Consider the following 22,745-nt stretch of genomic DNA (forward strand, 5'->3'; position numbering starts at 1 on the left):
AATGCCTAAGGATGTCAACTCATATCAAGGGTCACTTTTCGGCCATTCTTTCTTTTTGAATGGTTAAATATTATACTATCACATTTTCCACCAAAATCACCTTTGTTTTTCATCTACATTTATTTGAACCATCATTCTCTCCTCTTCTCTTTATTTTGTAGTTCTTAAAGAAAATTATGCTTCGTCAGAAATTTTCTCACCAAAATTACATCCAGTATTCATACCAGCAGTTTGCATTGGTCTCCCTTCATCTTCTTTCATAAAACCTTGAGAAGGTGATCAACAATCAAAAGAGTCTCTACATAGAGGACTAGTTCCACTTACTTGCCAACTAAGCTATAGAGATATGGTCCTCCATGGACCTGAAACAAGATCAACTCCTCAATTTTCAGTAGACCCAACTGGGTTGGGACATCCAAGCCACATCTTTATTGTGTCCCCTAAGTCATCCATTGGGTAAGATTTTGTTTCAATAAAATCTAAGATTTTTCTTCCATCTCTTTAATTTGATTCATAAGAAAATGGCTAGAAGAGACTCATGATGTTGATACAAATTGGTAGGGATAGATATACTAAGGATGAACCTCAAGCTAATGGAATAGAAAGTAAAAAATTTCACCTTAATCTTGGCACTTGAAAATAGAATATCTTCATTATACATTGTTATAATATTAACTTTTTAGCAAGCACTAATGGATAAGACAAGGGTAATATATTATAGATGGAAGAAAGGAAGTACTTTTATTTCTAGGAATCATAAACATTAACTACAACAATCTTGTTACTACTAGTAAAGCTCCTCCTATTTTTAACATTTATTACTTAATTTTTTGGCTATTAAAATATAAAAATATTAAACTAGTAATAGATAAAAGTATTAGTGATATTGTGCATCATATCAACTTTAAGACTAAGAGGATTTCATGTGTGCAAGATACTTCAGAGAATATTAAGGATATAACTTTTTACTTGATATTAGCTCTTAGGAGTCATTTTCTCATCGTACCCTCAACTGTGATTCTTAATAGCACTATTAGATTTCAATATCCTCAAGTGCAAATCTTAATAGTACTATTAGATTTCAATACCTAAATGGTGTCTTGATATCATGGGATAATACTACTCATGTTATCATATCCTTAGCAATCTCTTAATATCTCTTCCCTTGAAGAAGAAATTGAAAGGACTTGACTCTATTTCTTCCTCTCAAAACTATGATTCTAATGCAGGCCGATTTTATGATTGAAAGCATCATTATAGTATTGATGCCTTATCCTTGTATATCTTTCTTCAAATGTAATATATCTCATGTTTCACAGAAAAATATCCATCAAAATCATCATTGTGATTATAAATCTCCTTTACTCTATAGCATTCATGATCTTATTTATTTTTAAAAAATGGTTTAAAGAGTACTATATGATGTTATACAAAGACCTCTATATGAAATAACATGAACTTTTGACAAGTTAATGGAATTAGATAACTATATTATTAGTAGAGTCCTTTATATAATAATATAAACTTTTGATAAATCAATGGATTTGAATAAATAGGTCATTAGTTCACAAACTAATCACAAAAAAAGGGCATTACAAAACGGCATGAAAAGCAGGAGGGGGGGGGGGATGAAATGTTTAAAAATATTTTTGATAGGTGTAAGGTCTCACAAAAAATAGGGTAGCACAAAATGACGTGAATAGGGGGGTTGGATGATCCAACCCCCCCTATTTGCATCGTTTTGTGATGCCCTATTTTATTTTGATTTATTTGTGATTTTGACTATTTTTAATCACAAAAAAATCACAAAACAATAGGGCATCACAAAACAACATGAATAGGAGGATTAGGTGATCACAAAATGGCATGAATAGGGAGGTTGCCATGCCCCCTATTTGTACTATTTTGCAATGCTCCATTTTTGTCATTTATTTGTGATTCTTTGATCATTTTTAATAAAAATTAAATCACAATAAACCAGGGCATCACAAAATAGTGCAAATAGGGATATTGGGTGATTATTATAAAAAATAGAGTATCACAAAATGATGCAAATAGGAGGTTGGGCAATGATCACCAAAAAATAAGGCATCACAAAACGGTGGGAATAGGGAGTTGAATGATTGCATTAGGAAAAATAAAGCATAAATATGGGGCTTGGGTGATGACCGAACTCCCCCTTATTTAGGTTGTTTTGTGATACCCTATTTTTAATGATTTATTTGTGCTTTTTTGAACATTTGTCAACCATATTTTTGGCCAAAAAATGGTTTTAAAATAGCAAAAAAGCTCAAATATCTCTCTTAAAATTTTCACTTTTTTTTAGAGCCCAAGATATTTATGTAAGTTTAATTTTTTTATATAAGTGTAAAGTCTCACTAAAAATAAAGATCATAGCATTATCCCATCATCTTATAACTTATAATTGAATAAAATATTTTGAATATATAAATCAAAGATATTTTAATTTATAGAATTATATTGAAGTTATGAAGTTTGTTTCAAATATTTTTTCAAAAGAAGTACTAATGAGCAAGACCGAATTCTGAATGCTTTATATATTTTTGTTCAATAGAGATATATACCTTATACAAAGCAAATAATATTGACATATTTTTTCAATGGTGTACACTATGATGCTTAAACATATATCCAAAAGTTAGATCTTCTTATCAAAAACTTATAATGTGTTTGTACTATTTCACTCAATCTTATATCTTTGTTTTGTTTTCTATTGTGAGTCATGTATGCACGACTAGGTTTTGCAAGGTATCTACCATTGGGAATCCCCTATGACATGATAGCACCCTATGCAACCTCTCCAATTGTCCCACTTGCAACTCATGGATAGTCCCCTATGACATGATAGCCACTTATTTTCCCAAATGGTTGTAAGTGTTTCTTGAGATGCAAATAAAGAGGAATGCCTTAGTATATCTCCAAAAGACAAGAGTACACTAGAGAAGAAAGATATTTAGCTATCAGATTCTATTGTTGATCTACTTCTCTCTATGGATCTTTTTTCAAATTCTAGACTAAGTTCAAATATTGCATGATTTAAAAAAAAAAATTGATAGTGCTATACACACTTTTTTTTTCTGTATGTTGAAAGGAAAATCCCTTATATATAGTTACTTTTTATGATTGTTTTCCATATTTGTTGCTAACTAATGTTTTCTTTACATGGGTCATTGGAGTCTAATCTATTTCAATATGCTTGCTCGAGAGGTCATCATTATGAATTCTTTTTCAAGAATTCATGGCATGGAAAAAATGTATCATCAATTGTCTTTTCTTATTTTCTAGATTTGTTACAAGTAGTCTTTATTGTTTCCTAACAAGTTTTTATTTCTAGTGCTGCTAGACTTGTTACTACCCACTTGGATACCACTTTTGAAGGTATTGTTGACTTTGAGAGACCTTTTAAGTTTCTTCTTTAAGAGGTTTGACTGCAAAGTGATAAACATAGTTGTGGATGGAGAGTTATCTCAAATGTTTGTAGGACTATAGTTTCAAAGTTGTTGAACATATATGGGGTGAAGGTAAGTTTTTTATCTTTTTCTTATTCGTTAAAATTGTATTGTGTTCTCAACTGAGTTGTTGTGTGCCTTGTTTCAATACAAAGATTACCCTAAGTCATATATATTGTGGATAAGGGAGAGGTATATTGAGTTAATTTTAGATAGGGCAATCACACTAGTGGATCTTGACTCCCCCTCTTCATCCTAAATCTCCCAAGGGCAAAGCCAAGAGATAAGTGAAATATACAATCGGTAAGTGCACTGCCAAAGAAACGACCAAAAAGTCTTTTGTTGCCTCCACAAAGAAAGATATGTTGAAGCTTTCTCCTTTGAAGTTTGATCCATCTCCTCTGAAGCCTCAAGAGAAGAGGATACATGTGAATTAAATTTCTTTCAATAACAAAAAAAAGCATGTAGTAAGGAACCCAGTGATGATGAATGAGACTGATGAAGATGAATTTGTGTCAAAGAAGGAGAAAAGTTCAAAGGAACAAAAACTAAAGATCAGAAAGCTGATTAGCCTTGTATTTAAACCACGGCAAGCATATTCTTCTAGACATCTTGTTGAAAGAGAGAGACAGAGATTTGAACCAATAGAGAGGGGTTGTGTTCTCTCATTTCATTTTCTTCTATTATTCCTTAACTCATATATTTGAAGTGCATACAACACTTTAAGGTCTAAAGACCATTCACACATAGCCTAAAGTCATCAACTTATTTAATGTCCCACACTTGCTGATACAACTGGACATAACTAAGACACTCTCGGTCACACAAAAGAGCTTGAAGTATCAACAGTCCTCATCTCAAGCTCAAGACAAACCCTGTACACCAAGTAGCTATCGGAATCAACTGAACTTATTACTCTGTCTCAGTGCTAAACAATGCAACTGTTGATTGCTTCTTGCTGCTCCAATTGATCATCCCACTTCCAAATCCAAAGGCATAACCACTTGTAGATCTATGGTCATATGAGCATCTTGCCCAATCTGCATTCATGTATCCAACCAGTTTCAAGGCCTTATCCTTCTCATAGAACAATCATGATCTATAGTCGACTTTACATATCTCATAATCCACCTAACAACATCCAAATGTGACTTTTTGGGCTTCTGCATGAACTGAATTATGAGCCCAAGAGCATAACTCAACTCCAACCTAGTGATAGTCAAGTAGATCAGACTACCAACCATCTTCCTGTACATAGTCACATCATCAATTTCAGCTCCAGCGCTAATGTCCAACTTGAGATTCTGATCAAGAGGTGTATCCAGCGGTTTACATTCAACCATGCCATATTTCTTTATCATTTCCATGGCATAGTGTTTTTGCATTAGCCATAAACCATTTTTAGCCTTGATCACCTCAATACCCAAGAAATACTTTAGTTTACCTAAGTCTTTCATATCAAATTCAGGATTTAGCATCCGCATAACATGTTGTATCCTCAAGTCATCATCACTTGTGATTATCAAATCATCAACATAGATAACCAGTACTACCAAGTCTTTTTTGTAAATAGACTATTATTAGCCTTGCCAACAATGAATCTCAAACTCTGCAAGTAACTACTGATCCTTGCATGCCAAGCTCTCAGAACCTGCTTCAGCCTTTATACAATGTTTTTTTCAGTTTGCATACATAATGTTGAAAATCAGGGTGTACATACCCTTCAGGAGGCTGATCCATATAAACATCCTATGCTAAATCACCATTGAGAAATGCATTCTTAACATCCATCTCCTGCCATTTCTATCCTTTAGCAGTAGCCAATGCAATCACTGTTCTTATGGTTTCCATCTTGGCAACAGGGCTAAATGTTTCCTCATAGTCTAACTGATACTCTAGGCATAACCCTTTGTGACCAGCTTCTATCTCTCTACACTACCATTCGACTTATATTTAATCTTGTAGACCCATTTGCAACCAATGGTCTTCTTTCCTTCTAGCAGTGGCACAAGATCCCAAGTATTATTTTCAGCCAAAGCATCTATCTCCTCATCCATAGCTGTGCACCAATTTTTATCCATCACTGCTTTAGCAAATGTAACATGCTCTTTGACCTTTGTCACCTTTGTCATATAAGAAAAATGCTACACAAAAAAACCATTATAAGTTAGCCTATCCACAAGGTACCTGACTCTCTGTGATTGTCCAAGATGTGGTGTACTACTCGATTCCCCTCTCATGAGGCGGAATGTACCTGTTCTGCCTAGTGCGAGGCATATACACTATCGAAATACCAAGCTCACTATCTATATTGTTAGATGAGTCATAACCTGAGGTCATCTTGCCAGGTATCATCACACCAGATGTATCATCAGAAGCTTTTTCTTTCCCTTTGTTGTCCATCACATCATATCTCCCCCTCACTGACATAGTGGTGTTAGTGGAAGGTGAGCTAGAGCTCAGCAATCTCCCTGTCCATGAAGATACCCTTGTACCACTAGGGCATGTCAAAGTAGTACTTTGTTGTGAATCAACTCTAGATACATGTGTAGAAGGCATTTTTGATGGCACTATAGCCGGTGATGCATACCAAGAAGCCATCTCATCAAAGATGACATCTCTACTCACTAATGTATCCAGAGTAGAGGGATCATAGTATTTGTATGCCTTATTCTCCTGTGAATATCCAATAAAGACACACTTATGTGCTTTTGGATCCAGTTTTTCCTTTTCTCATCAGGTATGTGCACATAAGCAAGACAGTCAAATACTTTCATGTGACTGATATCAGGCTTTTAGCCATATAGTTTCTCAAATGGTCTCATCTCATGAATACCTATAGTAGGAGTCCTGTTCAAGATATACATGGCTGTCATAATAGCCTCAACCTAATAATAGAGCGGCATACTCTTCTCATTCATCATTGCTTGAGCAGCTTCCATCAATACCCTGTTCTTTTGTTCAGCTACCCCATTCTGCTGAGGAGTGTAGCCACAGGTATGCTAGCTACATATGCCATTTTCAGCCAAAAAACTTCATTTGACACATACTCCCCACCGCTGTCAGATCTCAAGCAAGAGATGTAGAAATCAAATTCCTTTTTAGTCTGCTTTTCAAACAGTTGAAAAATAGTGAACACCTTGTCCTTTGTTTTCAAGATATAAACCCAAGTATAGCAACTATAACCATCAATAAATGTCACATATCATCTGGAGCTTCCCATGGATGCATTATGAGCAAGCCCCCACATATTAGAGTGAACTAACTACAATGGTCATGTACTATTTCTTACATGCCTGACAAAAGGCAATCTCGACCATTTAACAAACTAACAAGCATCGCAGACATGACCAATATCTGTATACTGAAACTTGGGTAAACTTGTCACAAGCTGTTTCTTCTACATCATTTGTAGTTGTTGAAGAGTAACATGTCCCACTCTCTTATGCCATATTTTCAAGTCTCTAACTATACTAGAGCCATGGCCAAACATTGCTGATTTTAGCTATGGCAAAGTGGCATCAAAGAGTAAACATCATGCCATTCCTATGACCACGAGCAATCAATTTGCAGCCATTATCAAACTCTTCAATGAAGCATCCATGCTTGTTAAATTGGACTTGCAAATTTTTCTCAGTCATCTGATCCACAGATAATAGATTTTTAGTAATTGACGTGACATGCAATACATCATGTAAGTTCTTCTTCCTGCCATCATGAATTACCAAAGGTACTTTGCCTTTATGTTCTATGCTATGTTGCGTGTCATCCCCTGTGCATACATAGCAATTCTTCTCAAGAACCAATCTATAAACAGTCACCATGAGGTGTCGTATGATTCGATGCCCCCGAATCAATATACCAAACTGCATCCTCATGAGTCTTCTCAGCAATAAATTTTATAGAAAGCAAGTTGTCAGGAAAACTGTCATGAATTGTAGGAAACTATCTTGAATAGCAGGAAACTGATCCTGAACTGTAGGAAAAGGAGTCAGATACTTACAGGTTGTATACATCACTGAATACCTAAGCTGCAACTATGGAAAATGCTCAAGGATCTGAAAATATCACTCAAATTGTGGGAGAAAAGCTGGACAATAAAAATTTTGCTTTATGGAAGTTCAGTATGAAGAATTTTCTAGTTGGCAAAGGTTATTGGGACTTATGTATAGGTGATGAGGCTAAACCTAAAATGCATGAAAGAAATCTGACAAATGATCAGAAAAGGGCTCATAAGCTATCGACTGAGAGAGCATGCAAGGTGTTACATTGGTTTTCCTTATGTATATCAAATGCTATGGTTATACAGATTACTGGATGCAATTCTCTAAAGGATGCATGGGACATATTCATGAAGAATCATGGAAATATAACACATGCAATAAAGATTTAGCTAAAGCAACAGTTCAATAACATGTCTAGGAATGACAGAAGAATTCATGCCTACACTATAGAGATCAAGAACATTGCGGATCAGCTTGCCACCATTAGATCTTCAGTGTCTTAGGATGATATGATTGTAGTGACATTGAATGGACTTTGCAAAGAGTATAAATCATTTGATACGTCCATTTCTGTGAGAGTTGAATCCCCTGATTGGGATGAGCTGATTGCTTTGCTGCTCCATGAGGAAGTTAAGCTTGGACTGAATACAAGTTCTAGTACGTCTCAAAGCAAAGACACTATTCTTTACTCTAGCCAGCATGGTAGAGGTTGTAGAGTCCATGGCTCTTTTTGAGGTCGAGGAGACACTCGAAACAATTATGGACAACATCAATAGAATGCCTAGCATGGCACAAATACACAGGGCCAACGTGGATCTGGTGGCTTTAGAGGTAGGGAAAGATCACCCCATGGTAGAGGTGGTGGATCTGGTTCATGGCAGTCAAATGATCAGTCAAACAGAGATAAGGATTGTCATTACTGCGGCAAATATGGACACATTACAAAGGATTGTTACAAGAAGTAGGTAGATATGAAGGCAAAGGGAAAACAGCATGGGCCTTATGCATCTTCTATCGGTGCTCATGATGAGCAGGTTGATAGATTGTTTGCCATGCAGCATGTGTCTAAGAATGCATCTAGGCAGAATAGATATGAGAGATGGTACATTGGTTCAGGGGCTTCAAATCATATGCCACCCCATGGAGAATGGTTTGATGAGATGGTTGCAGGTCCACATGGTTATGTGTGTAGTGGGGATGACACCCAACATGACATTTAGCACACAAGAATTGTTTTGTTGTTGATGCCTAATGGCAAGAAAAAGAGCCTGCATGATGTACTACATGTACCTATAATAACCAAGAATCTTTTGTCAGTTGGATAGATGGTAGAACAGAATCTGCATGTGAGATTTAATAGAGATGGATGCTTTGTTGAAGAATTGTAATGGCTGCAAATTGATTGCTAGAGGCTGAAGAGATGGTAGAATGTTTACTCTTGATGTGTCAATTCTAGAATTGAAAGCAACCATGTTTGCACATGATGATGGTGCTATACAAGATGTTGAGATATGGCATAAGCCGATTGGCCATGTGAATGTACAAAAGCCGAAATCTATGCATCAGAAGGAGATTGTGCTTGGACTACCTAATTTCAAGTATCATGACTTTAGACATGTATATAATGCATGTCAGTTTGGAAAGCAATCACGGTTTCCATTTATGAGACATGTACGGAATAGCTCACGACCCTTGTAGTTGGTACATTCAGATGTATGGGGTCCATCTCATAATGCTTTGTTTGGTAGTGCTCGTTACTATGTATCCTTCATTAATGATTTCAGTAGGTATACTTGGCTTTACCAATGGACTGAAGTAGTAGTGACTACTGTCTATGTGCTGAATAGTTTGCCAAATGGTTATTGGACTGAAGCAATAGTGAATGTTGTCTATGTGCTGAATAGAACCCCTAAAATAGAGATTCATGATGTAACTCCATATGAGAGGTTGTATGGTCATAAGCCTGACATTTCACAGTTGAAGGTATTTGGAAACATTGCATATGTGCATGTTCTTGATGAAAGGAGGAAGAAATTGGATCCTAAAGCGGTCAAGAGTGTGTTTCTTGGTTATGCACAAGACCAGAAAGCTTACAAGTGTTATGTACCATCTATACATGAGACATTGATTAGCAGAGATGCTGTTTTTGATGAGCTGGCATCGTGGTATGGTAATCTTGTTGTAGTGGCTACTAATGGATTAGCTAGAACTAGTAATGCTGAAAACACACCTACAGTGAGTACATCTATGAGTGGTCATATAGATGATGGGTCACCTACAGTAAGTCCTTGGTCAGGACGCTTGTAGAGTCGTACTCCTACGTCCACTCACACAGATATGTCAGTGGGGGGGAGATTGGATAAGGGAAAAGAAAAGATGCTTGAGGATGTGACAGGTCCACTTACAATAGTTTATGAGTCATCGAGCAGTGATAGCTTGGATATTGAGTTGGGCATTCCGTCTATTATGATGCCTAGAGCAAGGCATAGTCGTTATGTATCCCCTCATGAGAGGCAAGCTCAGAGTGAGCCACAGTTACGAAGATCTGAGAGAGTCAAAAAACCAGTTGACAAGTTTATATACATTGGTTATTCAGCCCACCATTATGCATATATGGCTAGTGTGACAGGTTACAAAGAACCTACAAAGTTTGAAGATGTAGTTAGAGATGATAACTCATGTGCTAACATGGATGAGGAGTATGCAGCCCTGGCTGAAAATGAGAGATGGGAATTGGTTGAGTTGCTTGAAGGCAAAGTCCCCATTGTTTGCAAATGGGTATACAAGGCTAAGTGCAAGTCAGATGGTTCGTTAGAACGCTATAAGGCCTTGACTATGAGGAGACTTTTAGTTTGGTGGCTAAAATGGCAACAGTCAGAACTATCATTGCTTTGGCAACATGCAAAGGCTGGAAATTATGGCAAATGGACGCCAAGAATGCTTTCTTGAACAGTGATTTGGTTTAGGAAGTAGCAGCCTGAAGGCTATGTTCACCAGACTTTGCTACACATGTATGCAAGCTGTAAAAGGATTTATATGGATTGAAACAGGCACCTAGAGTATGAAATTCTTGGATCAATAGTTATTTACAATAATATGGATTTAGGTTAGGTGATGCAGATTCACAAAGAAGACAGATCATGGATATGTGTTTCTAGTGGTTTATGTAGATGATCTTATCATCATTGAAGATGATGGAGAGGGCATTGCTGAAATTAAATCATGTTTAGAGGCTGAATTGAGAGTCAAAGACCTTGGTAAACTAAAGTATTTTCTTGGGATTGAGGTAGTCTCTACGCCTCAAGGTATATGGATGCAATAGAAGTAGTATGCTCATGACATGATAGAAGTATGGTATGGCTGAATGCAAGCCCATGGAGACACCTCTTGATCAGAATGTCAAGCTGCAAATTGATGTTGGGAATGACATAGAGAATGTGATGATGTATCAACACATGGTGGGCAACTTGATATACTTGACTATTACCCGTGCCCTGACTTATGTTATGTAGTGGGGCTGATTAGTCAGTTCATGCAGAAGCCTCACAAACCACATTTAGATGCAGTCATGAGGATCATGAGATACATAAAGGGTACTACAAATTATGGTCTATTTTATGCATATGGAAAATCCCTTGACTTGATAGGGTTTACTGATGCTGATTGGGCTAGTTGTGCCTATGAGAGGAGGTCAACCAGTGGTTATGCACTTGGATTGGGCAGCAGTATGATTAGTTGGTAGAGTAAGAAATAGCCTACTATTGCATTGTCTATTACAAAAAGCTGAGTATAGGGGAGCTGCCTTAGCAGCTTGCGAAGCCGTTTGGTTGATGAAATTGCTTAAAGGCTTGGGAATACAGCTAGAAAGTAGAGTGATATTGAATTGTGATAACCTCAACAGTGTTATGTTGGCTAGCAATCCTGTCTACCATACTAGGTCCAAACATATTGAGATTCACTACCATTTCATCAAAGAAATGGTTTTTACAGGGCAGATTGACTTGATTCATGTGAAGACTGAAGACCAGGGAGTAGATATATTTACAAAGTCTCTTGGTAAAGAAAAGGTCATATACTTCAGACACCTACTTGGAGTATATTCGATGGTTTGAGCTTGAGGGGGAATGTTAGAATATCAAGCTCCCATTACTCTTCAATCAGTCTATATTTATGTGTATGACCAACATTAGCTGGATACAGCTGTACACGTGCATGACATTCAATAAGTCGATGTAGTCAGTGACTTAACCACAATTAGTCTTGGTTAGTCATACCTATGTGTGTAAGTGTCTTTCAGTTAGTATGATGGAAGAATAATTGAAGAAGAACAACAATGAACTGAGGCTCATCTTCTGCTCCACTCTCTCTCTCTCCCTCTCTTCCAACAAGAGAGAGAGTGTGTGTAAGAGATAGCCATTTTTTAATGAAAAATAATGTATCTATGCATAAAAGATCATGAGAGAGATTATAGAGACTATGAAGACATTGAAGATGAGATCTATGTGATGATTTCTATTCAAAATGGAGTATTTTTTTGTTTTCTCTTGTTCTTTTGATGAAGAATATGAAGAATGTGTTGATGTTGTGATAAATCCGTGAGAGAATTGTCATATGATATTGCATGAAGATCTGAGAAGATTGGTATTGTTTTTCTTGTTGTTGTTGATTAAAAAATGAACAACGTGCTTATTGATGACACATGAAAGATTTTCTTGTAGTAGATTCCCCATTTTCTTGGTGTTCCTCTTAGGACTCCATATTTTCGGTATGAAGATGGGAAAAACTACCATTAATAAGCACCAACAGAGGCTAAAAATGGAAGAAGTGGCACTATTGAAGAGGAAGAAAAGAAATGGAAGATTAGAGAATCCTTGCAATTGTTAAAGAATTGGAGATCATCATAGTGAAAGTCTTTCTACAAGAAGTGCATCCCTCAATGGCAGAAGCATGTCACTCTCTTGATGCAGGCTCTATGTGATAGAGTGATCCCATTATCCTCTGAAGCTACTGAAAGTTGTATCACAATAGCCAATTATTTCCCAAAAACTGATAAGAGAAGCAAAAACAAAGAGAATGTTGAGATGACAAGCTCAACACATGTGGACATTAATGATGGACCGCCTGGTTAGATGGGTCCACACGTCTACACTCAGCACGTTAGTGATCATTATGACTCTCATATGGCCATTGACTCATTACTTATTATATTCAGGTTGTTACACCTATTTACAGTTGGCATAGTTATAGCGCTAGTCGACTACTGTAGTCGGTTATGCATTGTTTGACTTAGTAGGCCACTTTCCTTTATGTTGTATCTTATCTATACTTTGTGTACATTGAAAAGTGTGTGGAAGAAGAAGAAGAAACCAGCAAGAAAACGTTTTGGCCTCCATCTCTCTTCTTCTCTCTTGAGTGAGCTTCTCCTTGTGCATTCTGTGTGTGTTCGGCGCAGCATCTTGAGCAAGTCCCCCCACCATGCGATTCTTGACATGATATCAGAGCCGCGCCGCTGAGAGAGGCTGATTTCGAAGGCTGAAGTGAAGGAGAAGAAGCAAGATTCGAGCAAGCAAGCCACGGGTAAGAAGCTCTCCCATTCTTCCACTCTCTCTCTTGGATAGTGTCTATGGAGGCACCGGAAGCAGGGTCGAGCAAAAATCTCAGATTGCAGTGAGATTTGGTGTGCACGAAGAGCATTGTATATTCTGCAGTTATTTTGGGCATTTGAGGCCGTTTCAGGCCCGGTTTTAGAGCCGCAAGGTTGCGGACAACAGTTTCAAGGTACACTGTGATTTTGGCTGTTTTGACCGAAATTGGGTGCGCAGGTTATAGATTGCGAATCTATAATTCTTGAGGTGTTTGCAGGAAGCAAACATAAGGTTTATCTACAAACAAGTTGCAGATTGCATGTATTGTTGAGCAAACAGTGAAAAAGGCTATCTGATGTATTTTTGTGCACTATAGGTCGAGGGTTGTAGAAGATTTGCTTGCTGTTTGGTATTAGTTTTGTGATAATGGCAGAGAATAGTGGAAGCCTCATCATTGAGAAGCTCGACAAGAATAACTACCCTTCATGGAAGTTTCATGTCACGAACTTCCTTATTGGAAAAGGCCTCTACGAGTTTGTTTCAGGTAAAGAAAAGGAGCCGGAGGTGAGTGATCCTCCAACTGCAGAAGAGACAAAGGCACGGAAGGAATGGAATGAAAAAGACAAAAAGGTCATGTATTGGCTGTCTGCAGTAATTGACAATAATATGTTGGGACATATTAGAAATGCAGAGAATTCATATGCAGCTTGGACCATACTTGAAAGTATGTTTTTCATAAATACAAAAGCACGAAAGATTCAACTCAAGCAAGAGTTGAATACATTAAAGAAAGGGAAGATGTCTATCAATGAGTATGCACTGAAGGTAAGGAGCATTGCAAATGTCTTGGTAGCGATTGATGCAATGCCCGATGATGATGATTTGGTGTCGTCTACCTTGGGTAGACTTAACAATGAAAAGGCTTGGAAGTCTTTTGTAACTTCCGTAATGTTAGAAAGCCATTTCCAGATTTCGATGTGTTGGTCTCCCTTATGATCACTGAAAAGATCAACATGTAGAGTGAGACATCTGAAAAAAGTGGTGAACAAGTCCAAGCTTTCTACTCTAGTTCAGAAAGGGGACGTGGCAGGTTCTCTTCAAGATGCCGTGGTACAGGACGTGGTAGTGATAACCAGCAAAACAGATTGAATCAGCAATTTAGCGATATGCAGGTTTCAGGAGGTCGTGGTAACTTTAGAGGCAGGGGGAGCTTTAGAGGAAGAGGTGGATGGCAGAACAGAGGTTCTATCAACTCTGGTATTGTGTGTCACTACTGTGGCAAAACGGGTCATATTACAGCCCAATGTTATGCTAAGAAAGATGATATTCGCAGTGGTAAGTTGCAGCAATGAAACTATGCATCGTCTTCAAGACAGAATGAAGACAAAAATGAACGTCTGTTTGTTATGCAACATATGCTAAATACTGTTACAGGAAAGGGAACACATGATGATGTTTGGTATGTTGATTCAGGTGCATCCAATCATATGACCAGCCATGCATAATGGTTTGGAGAGATGCAGGATTTGCAAAATGCAGGTTATGTGCAGACGGGCGATGATTCATGCCACCCAATTTCACACATTGGAAAAGTTTCCTTGTCCTTGCATGATGGTAAGACAAAGAGTCTTTCAGATGTATTACATATGCCATCTATTACAAAAAACTTGGTGTCAGTCGGTCAGATGGTAGAGCAAGGGCTGCAAGTCAAATTTAATGCAAAGGGCTGCTTTGTAGAAGACTTCAATGACAAGTGCAGGTTAGTTGCAAAGGGAAGTAGAGTTGGACATATGTTTACTCTGGATGCTGGAATTCCTACTATGAATGCTACTATGTATGCTAAAGGAAAAGGTGTTGTTGCAGATATTAAAATTTGGCACAAGCGCATTGGACATTCAAATGTACAAAGTCTGAAATTAATGCAGTCCAAAGGGTTGGTTACAGGTTTTCCTACATTTAGAGTTGCAGAATTTCATAAGGTATGCGAAGCATGTCAGTTTGGTAAGCAAGCAAGACAACCCTTTTGACATGACAGAGATGTAAGCAGAAATATCCTTGATGTTGTGCATATAGATATTTGGGGGCCTACACAAAATGTATCTCTTGGAGGCAGTTCATACTTTGTCACATTCATTGATGATTGTTCTAGAAAGCTGTGGGTATATTTTATGAAGGAAAAGAGTGAAGTGTTTCAAGGCTGCAGTTGAAAGAGAAACATGCTTGAAAGTAAAGTGCTTGAGGTCAGATGGAGGGGGAGAGTATCTCTCGAATGAGTTCAGTGATTTTCTGAGGCCTCATGGGATAAAGAGACAGTTCACATGCAGGTATATCCCACAGCAAAATGGTGTTGCAGAAAGGAAAAACAGGCATATTGCAGAAGTTGCACACACCTTGATGGCTGAAAAGAATATGCCTAAGCATTTTTGGTCTGAGGCTGTTCATACTGCTATTTATTTTATGAACAGAACTCCCACAGCTGCAGTTCATGGGATGACTCCTGAAGAATGCTTTACTGGAAAGAAGCCTGATGTATCATACTTGAAGGTATTTGGCTGTGTTGCATATGTTCATGTGCCAGATGAGCTACGAAAGAAGCTTGATCCAAAGGCAAAAAAATGTGTCTTTATTGGATACGGGTTGCTCACTCTCTACGTGGGTCAAGTCTTAGAGAAACCAAGTGCTATGCATCCACGAGCTTGTAATTGATACCATTTAACGATGCTTGATGAAAATGTGTATATGATTAAGTGCTCAAAAAATTGAAAAATAGCCTCATGCATTGTGCAAATCCATTCTTTTCATTCTTCCATACACTAATGTATAATTGTTGTAATGAGAGAAGACACTGAGCCTCACACTCATGCTGTACTTCCCTTTATTTAACTTAACGTCATCTTATATGAATAATGCAGTGAATACATCAGATTTTATATCATATTTTAGTGCTCAAACTCCCCTCTCTCCCTAATGTTTAGGGTTTTGCTTGCGGTGATAGGTAAAAGGGTAATTTCATGTGTATTTCGCACGAAATAAGCAGTAAAAAAATTATAAAAATGGGGATAACTTGAGGCAAAACCTCATGCTTTATCCTCATTATACATTCACAGACACATCCATAATTTTCCTTGTCCATTTTCTATTTTTCCCCCTTTTGAACAACATTTTTCCTCATTTTTCCTTATTTTTCCTATTATTATCATAACAAATGGAAGAAAATTAGCATTATTTCAGAGCTATGGCTATTGAGTCCTTAAACAGCAACCATGTGGAATTTATTGGTCTTTTTTTTCATGCTTATCTGATTTTAAGCCCAAAAACCCCATTTTTACTCTGAAAACTATGCTTTTCGGGTTTTTCCCATTTATTTCCCACACTTAAAGTGTATATTTCTTGAGTTTTTTATTATGAAAGACTAAAACCAATAGCAAAAAACATGTTCATCAATTTTTAGCCCATATGAACATTGCAAACTTCATGAAATGTGAAAAAAGAGCCATTTCCTTTGTAAAAATGTCATTACCATGTATTTTTCATTATTTCGGGTTTTGAAACTTGTTGTGGATCTGCAAATCAGGGCCCGTTTGATGCTCAACCCACCTCCACACTACAATCTTTATCCCACACTGAAGAGTAACGGGAGCTTGATATTCTAACAAGGGTGAGCTGAGCCAGAGAGTGAGCAACTCATCTTCCAAATCAAAATATAGCGAGCACCAAATTGCCCTGCTTTTTATGTGAGAGGAGACAAGCATTATAGGAATGAGCTGATGACTTCTATCATTGTTGCTTTGGAGGACGTTGTGGTGGTATAGATGTGGCCATTGGTGCCATCACCATCTCTGATAAGCCTCTCAGGATGTTTATATTTTCTATCACCTTCTCCGACAAGCCTTTTGGTACGTGTGCGCTGGCTAAATGACCATTTTGAGCAATATTAAATTAATTAAGAGGCATGTTTTGATGTCTTGCTGAATGTTTTCTACATCCAAAAGTTTCTCACCTCCAATGCTAGTGACGTTTATATTCACTACATAGTTTATTGGTTAACTTTGGTCTAGAACCACCTAGATTTCACAATTGCAAGGCATTGAAGGTAGGAGAAGCTTTTATGTTGTAAATGAGGTCCATAACTCACAAGTGGAGAAGTGTGTTTTAAGCTTAAATAACCATATTTAGCTCGTCGACTCCAAACACTAGCTATATGAATATGGGAAGTTTCAAAGTCGAGTATATTTAGAGCTTCAAAAGAGCTATCCCAAAGGAGTAGTCCATAGACTTAGTCCCATGGTGTAATGGGAATGGATATTGAGTATGAGCTTTGAGCTCCTTACCCTCCTCAAAGATTTCTCCATCAAGTCCTCACATTCCACCTTCTTCTCTTCTCTCTCAGATCAAGACTACAACCTTGATTTTTGATTGGCCAGTGATCCTTTGCTTGCTTTAAAGAGATAAGGTAAATTTCTCTAGAACAGTGTCACTGTCTTTGCTACCCATCTCTTGTTGACGGTAGAAATTGAGAGAGAATTCATAGGGAAGAGAAGGAAATAATTCTGGTGAGCAACATCATATTAATAAAAAATTTATCATCACAAGATCCATCTCGAGCTCTTCAGATGTCTTTTGATCATATCCTTTAACTCCTCTTAACCAACAGTCTTTTGAACATGTATCCTGACCATATCTTTCATCAATGAGTATGTTTTCACATTCGCCTTGTATCTAAAAAACTTCTTCTTGGTAATTATCTTGCGTTGAGTTCTCTTCATCAATCTTTGCTCCGATCTCACAAAGTGTCCCTACTACAAGCGACTTTCACAAACTCCCCTGCATTTTTTATGTGACATCTGGTGAACTAGTAATATTTCCACACAATAAAAGTTAGTTGGTTAGTTTGAAAGTTAGTTAGTCAATTAATAAGTTAGTAAGATTACTAACTAAAGATTAACTAAAAAATAAAAAATAAAAATAACTAACATTAATTATTAAGGATTTTTATTTAATAAAAAAATATATGTTAAAAAATCAGGAGTCGTAATTCTGATATTTTTCTCGGATTGACAAGGACTGTAGCCACCCTTTACGTAAGTTACAATGTGAACGAGGCTTATGAGCTATATTAATCACTAGTATTAATGTGTATAGTTTGGATGGTCCAAAAATAGTAGATTTTGGGCAAAACTAGTATATTAACACCATATTAGAGATTTTGGGAATTTCCCAAGTCCCACTTTGAATGAATGTCTTACTTTTGTGAATGAAAGAGAGCACTATGTTTATGTTTATCTTTAAAGGGCACTTTGTATGTTACAAATATGAGATCAGACATCTTGAGAGCTTAAATGATGAATGTAAGCTATGTGGCTGTTACGAGATTTGGAATTCACCTCTATCTTTTCTAGCATACTAACAAAATATGATGTTGTATGTTGGTGGAAACATCAAGGAGGCTTAACTAGTATATACCTAGGAAATTTCCAAGTTTAATGTAAGAATACAAAGGTTTGATGGAGTGGAGAGAGAATTTAGAATACAAGAGCCTTAAACATTGTATGAAAATATATTATCATGGCCAAAATTTATAATGTTATGGATTTGAAGATATTAATATAATACGAGTTTTTTCTTTTAGATATAGCATCATTTAAAGTGACATGTATAAGTTTCATGAACTAGGACCTTAAAAGAGTCACCACTAACTAGGTGTGGTTTAATAACTTGATCTAATATCATATCGTAATAAGTTTGGATAACCTATGATGTGATGGTTCTTTTTTTGTGTAAACCAATAGACACAAGTATGTCAAATAATTGCTCACTCCATTTACATTTTTTGTATGTATATGCATGATATATAAATATCTTTTATTCAAAATTTCTATCTATCTTGACAATATATGGACAAGATGGATATTGACTTTGGCCAAAATTAAAGAGTTTCACACCTTGACTAGCTAAATGAATTTTCATATGATATTGGACTTAAACCACTTTATAAGAAATTTCAACACAATCAACTAATGTTATTGAAAGAATAAAAAACATTAAGTAGATTCTCCTCATTAATATTAGTAGCGTTTAAAAACTCCAAGGTAGCTACACAAAACACTTTAAATTTTTAACAAGCATATATTTTATAGCCATGCAAAAGCCCTTAATGTAAGGGATATATTTACTATGGAAGTCAAAATTAGTCCATATAGAGTCATTGTCTTGTTGCATCATGTATATTGGAAAAATACAACTTTTGTAGATAGCTGCACTACCATTTATGAAATGTTTGTGATATCCTAACTCATGAGCAAGTTGCATTGCTTCCATATCATTCAAAGTAGAGACTAAATGAGTCTGCTTCAACATGGATAATTGTGAGTTGTTCAATGTAAGTGATAGAAGATGTGAGGCATTTGTTGAGTATGCTTGTATAGTAGATGGTTATAAAGTACAAAATAGGATTTAAACCACTTTATAAAAAATTTCAATACAATTAACTAATGTTATTGAAAGAATAAAAAACATCAAGTAGATTCTCTCATTGATATTGGTGGTGTTTAGAAACACAAAGGTAAGTACATAAAACACTTTAAATTTCTAACAAGCATATATTTCATAGCCATATAAAATACTTTAATATAAGGGATATATTTATTATGAAAGTCAAAATTATTCCATATAGAGTCAGCGCCTTCTTGTTAATCATGTATATTGGAAAAATACAAATTTTGTAGATTTTGTATAAAACATTTAGCTACACTATCATTTATGAAATGTTTGTAATATCCTAACTCATGAGCAAGTTGCATTGCTTCCATATCTTTCAAAGTAGAGACTAAAGGAGTTTACTTCAACATGGATAATTGTGAGTTGTTCAATGTAAGTGATAGACGATGTGAGGCATTTGTTGAGTATGTTTGTATAGTAGACTATCATAAAGTACAAAATAGGATTTAAACCACTTTATAAGAAATTTCAATACAATTAACTAATGTTATTGAAACAATAAGAAACATCAAGTAGATTCTCTCATTGATCTTGGTGGTGTTTAGAAACACCAAGGTAATTACATAAAACACTTTAAATTTCTAACAAGCATATATTTCATAGCCATGCAAAAGCCTTTAATGTAAGGGATTATGAAAGTCAAAATTAATCCATATAGAGTCAGCGCCTTCTTGTTACGTGATGTATATTGGAAAAATACAAATTTTGTAGATTTTGTATAAAACGTTTGGCTGCACTACCATTTATGAAATGTTTGTGATATCCTAACTCATGAGCAAGTTGCATTGCTTCCATATCTTTCAAAGTAGAGACTAAAGGAGTTTGCTTCAACATGGATAATTGTGAGCTGTTCAATGTAAGAGACGGATGACGTGAAGCATTTGTTGAGGATGCTTGTATAATAGATGGTCTCTTGAAGCAAGAAGTAATTGAAGATTGAACATATATACCATCTTTATCAATCATGGTCTCGTGCAGTGCTGATGATGAAGATGAAATACCATCATTCTCTGCTCTAGTCCATTCATCAATGACAACCTTGAATTGAGCATACAATTCATGTCCATATTGAACTGGATCCTGTCCATATCGATTAAACTTGATGACTTCACGTGCATCATGGTATTTGCTTAAGCGAGTCAAGTATGGTAGAAGTTCTTTGATCAAGATAGAGTCTTCACGATCAATATCAAATGTTTTTGGATAAATGCAATTCTCAACAGGATTTGGACATCCTTTGTAAGGACTATCATCTATGAGAATAGTCTTGGTATGCTGACAAACATCTCCATATTGATCCCATACATACTTCAGAGGCTTGAACATTGCTTCTACTCCCATCTTATCTGGCCTATATATGATTTTGAGTCGATGTCTATGACATTGTTCTTGGCCCCAAATCATGAAGAAAGGATACTTCCTTTTTGCATGGATCTCCAAGCACTTAATAACTGCCATGACATTCTTATGTAAAGCTGTTGACCAAACTCCCACTTGGAATCTTGCAAATAAGGCTTCAAGAAACTCCATACATCCTGGTCGAAGAACAAACCATTGCTTTCCCATTTGAAAGCTTTGAAACCTTTTAGACTTAGCAAAGCATCGTTGTAAAAGAAGACCATTGAGATCAAGTATTACACATAATTGTGTTGCATTTCTTATCAAGGAAACATCAATCACATCATCGTGCTCTACTGTTGTTGAATCTGCTAGATATCCAACCATAGATGTCTTAGTTGAAGTTACAAAGAAGAAAAAGAAGCACATTAGATTCATTTACTTCCTCATCATTCTACCTAATTTTTGAGATATAAACTGGCATAGAACACTAAAGCAATTTAACTTCACATTGATAAATACATAAATAGGTACTACTTAAAAAATGATGTCTTAAGAAAAGAGACTGTTGACCATGTGGTCAAATCTAATCAAAAGTAATATCATGAGGTGAAAAAAATATATATGACAAATTTTTTGAAGTAAAATCTATTCTAATAAAGTCATTTTTCCATATCTACTTTTTATCGCTAGTTATAAGTATACTTGAGATACTAACAATAGATTCTTGTAATTAGTTGCACAAATTATATTATCATTATAATATTTAACATACTCAATTTTTTAAAAGACCTTCAAAATGGCATGTACAAAGAAGATGTTTATTAGTCCTAATTATTAAAAGAAAATTTAAACATGAAACTTTTGACCATGTGACCAAAACTATGTCACATATAAGTGACACATGACAATTTAATTGAGATAAGTTATACTTTATTTGAATAAGTTTTCATAGTTTCTTCTTAAGGACTAACCATTTATTTTTTTGAACTAGTTATATCCCATAGATATTTAAACTCATGAATTGTAACAAGGATTTTACCTTAATATTCCATATACACATCTCAAAAGATATATTGGAGAGAAATCTTTGTTGCAATATTTATAACTGAGGTAAAACTCCTTTGGGAGGTGCAACGAATCTTTTTTGGGGTGTGCAATATATTGTTGGCTTTGTTATCCTAAGGTACATGCATAGACATACACTAGTGATGTAGTAAAAGAGGCTATAAGAGATAAGAGATTTGACCATGTGGACAAATCTAACCAAAACTAACATGACAAGATCATAACACAACACATATAAGAGTTTAATTGAAATAAGATCTAAAATAGACTTAAGTAAAATTTTCATAGATAGCTCAAACTTTTCATTATGATAAGTATTCTTACACACTAGATTACAATTAAATAGTTATCCTTACAAATGATGATAAATTTTAATGAGCTCTTTAATACCGATTTGGTAAAATATTTACTTAAATAAAATTTTTAAACCAAACATGCTTGGTACGTTTTATAAAAAATTAAAAAACCAAAGACATAGTTTCTTTAATTAATATCATCAAAGAAAGAAAATATTGCAAATGCTAATGAAAGTAACTTCTCAAGAAAAAAATCAAAATTACATCAATGTGTCTTCCTTGATGAAAGGAGAAGGAACGGAGTTTAAACACCTGAAGTAGCCCTTAATTTCTCTTTCATAATTAGACTTGCTATATCTTGGCTTGATTCTTCTATGCCCTCGGGTGGTACTTCAAGAACTTGAACTTCAGTAGGAGGAACCTCTTGGGAGTTTGAATTTTGTTTGGCACTCTCATGGACCCTCCACAATTGTGCTTCAACCTCTC

At 35.9% G+C, this 22,745-nt stretch overlaps 1 protein-coding gene across 1 annotated transcript in view; it reads right to left on the reverse strand.

The window, feature by feature from the left end:
* Positions 1–22,745, reverse strand: part of LOC148034871 (uncharacterized) — a 31,002-nt gene that overhangs the window by 6,598 nt on the left and 1,659 nt on the right. The window lies entirely within an intron of this gene.

The sequence above is a fragment of the Lygodium microphyllum genome, chromosome 6 (assembly GCF_053477565.2).
Source record: "Lygodium microphyllum isolate KBCC chromosome 6, Lygodium_microphyllum_v1.1.10, whole genome shotgun sequence".
Classification (NCBI taxonomy): Eukaryota; Viridiplantae; Streptophyta; class Polypodiopsida; order Schizaeales; family Lygodiaceae; genus Lygodium; species Lygodium microphyllum.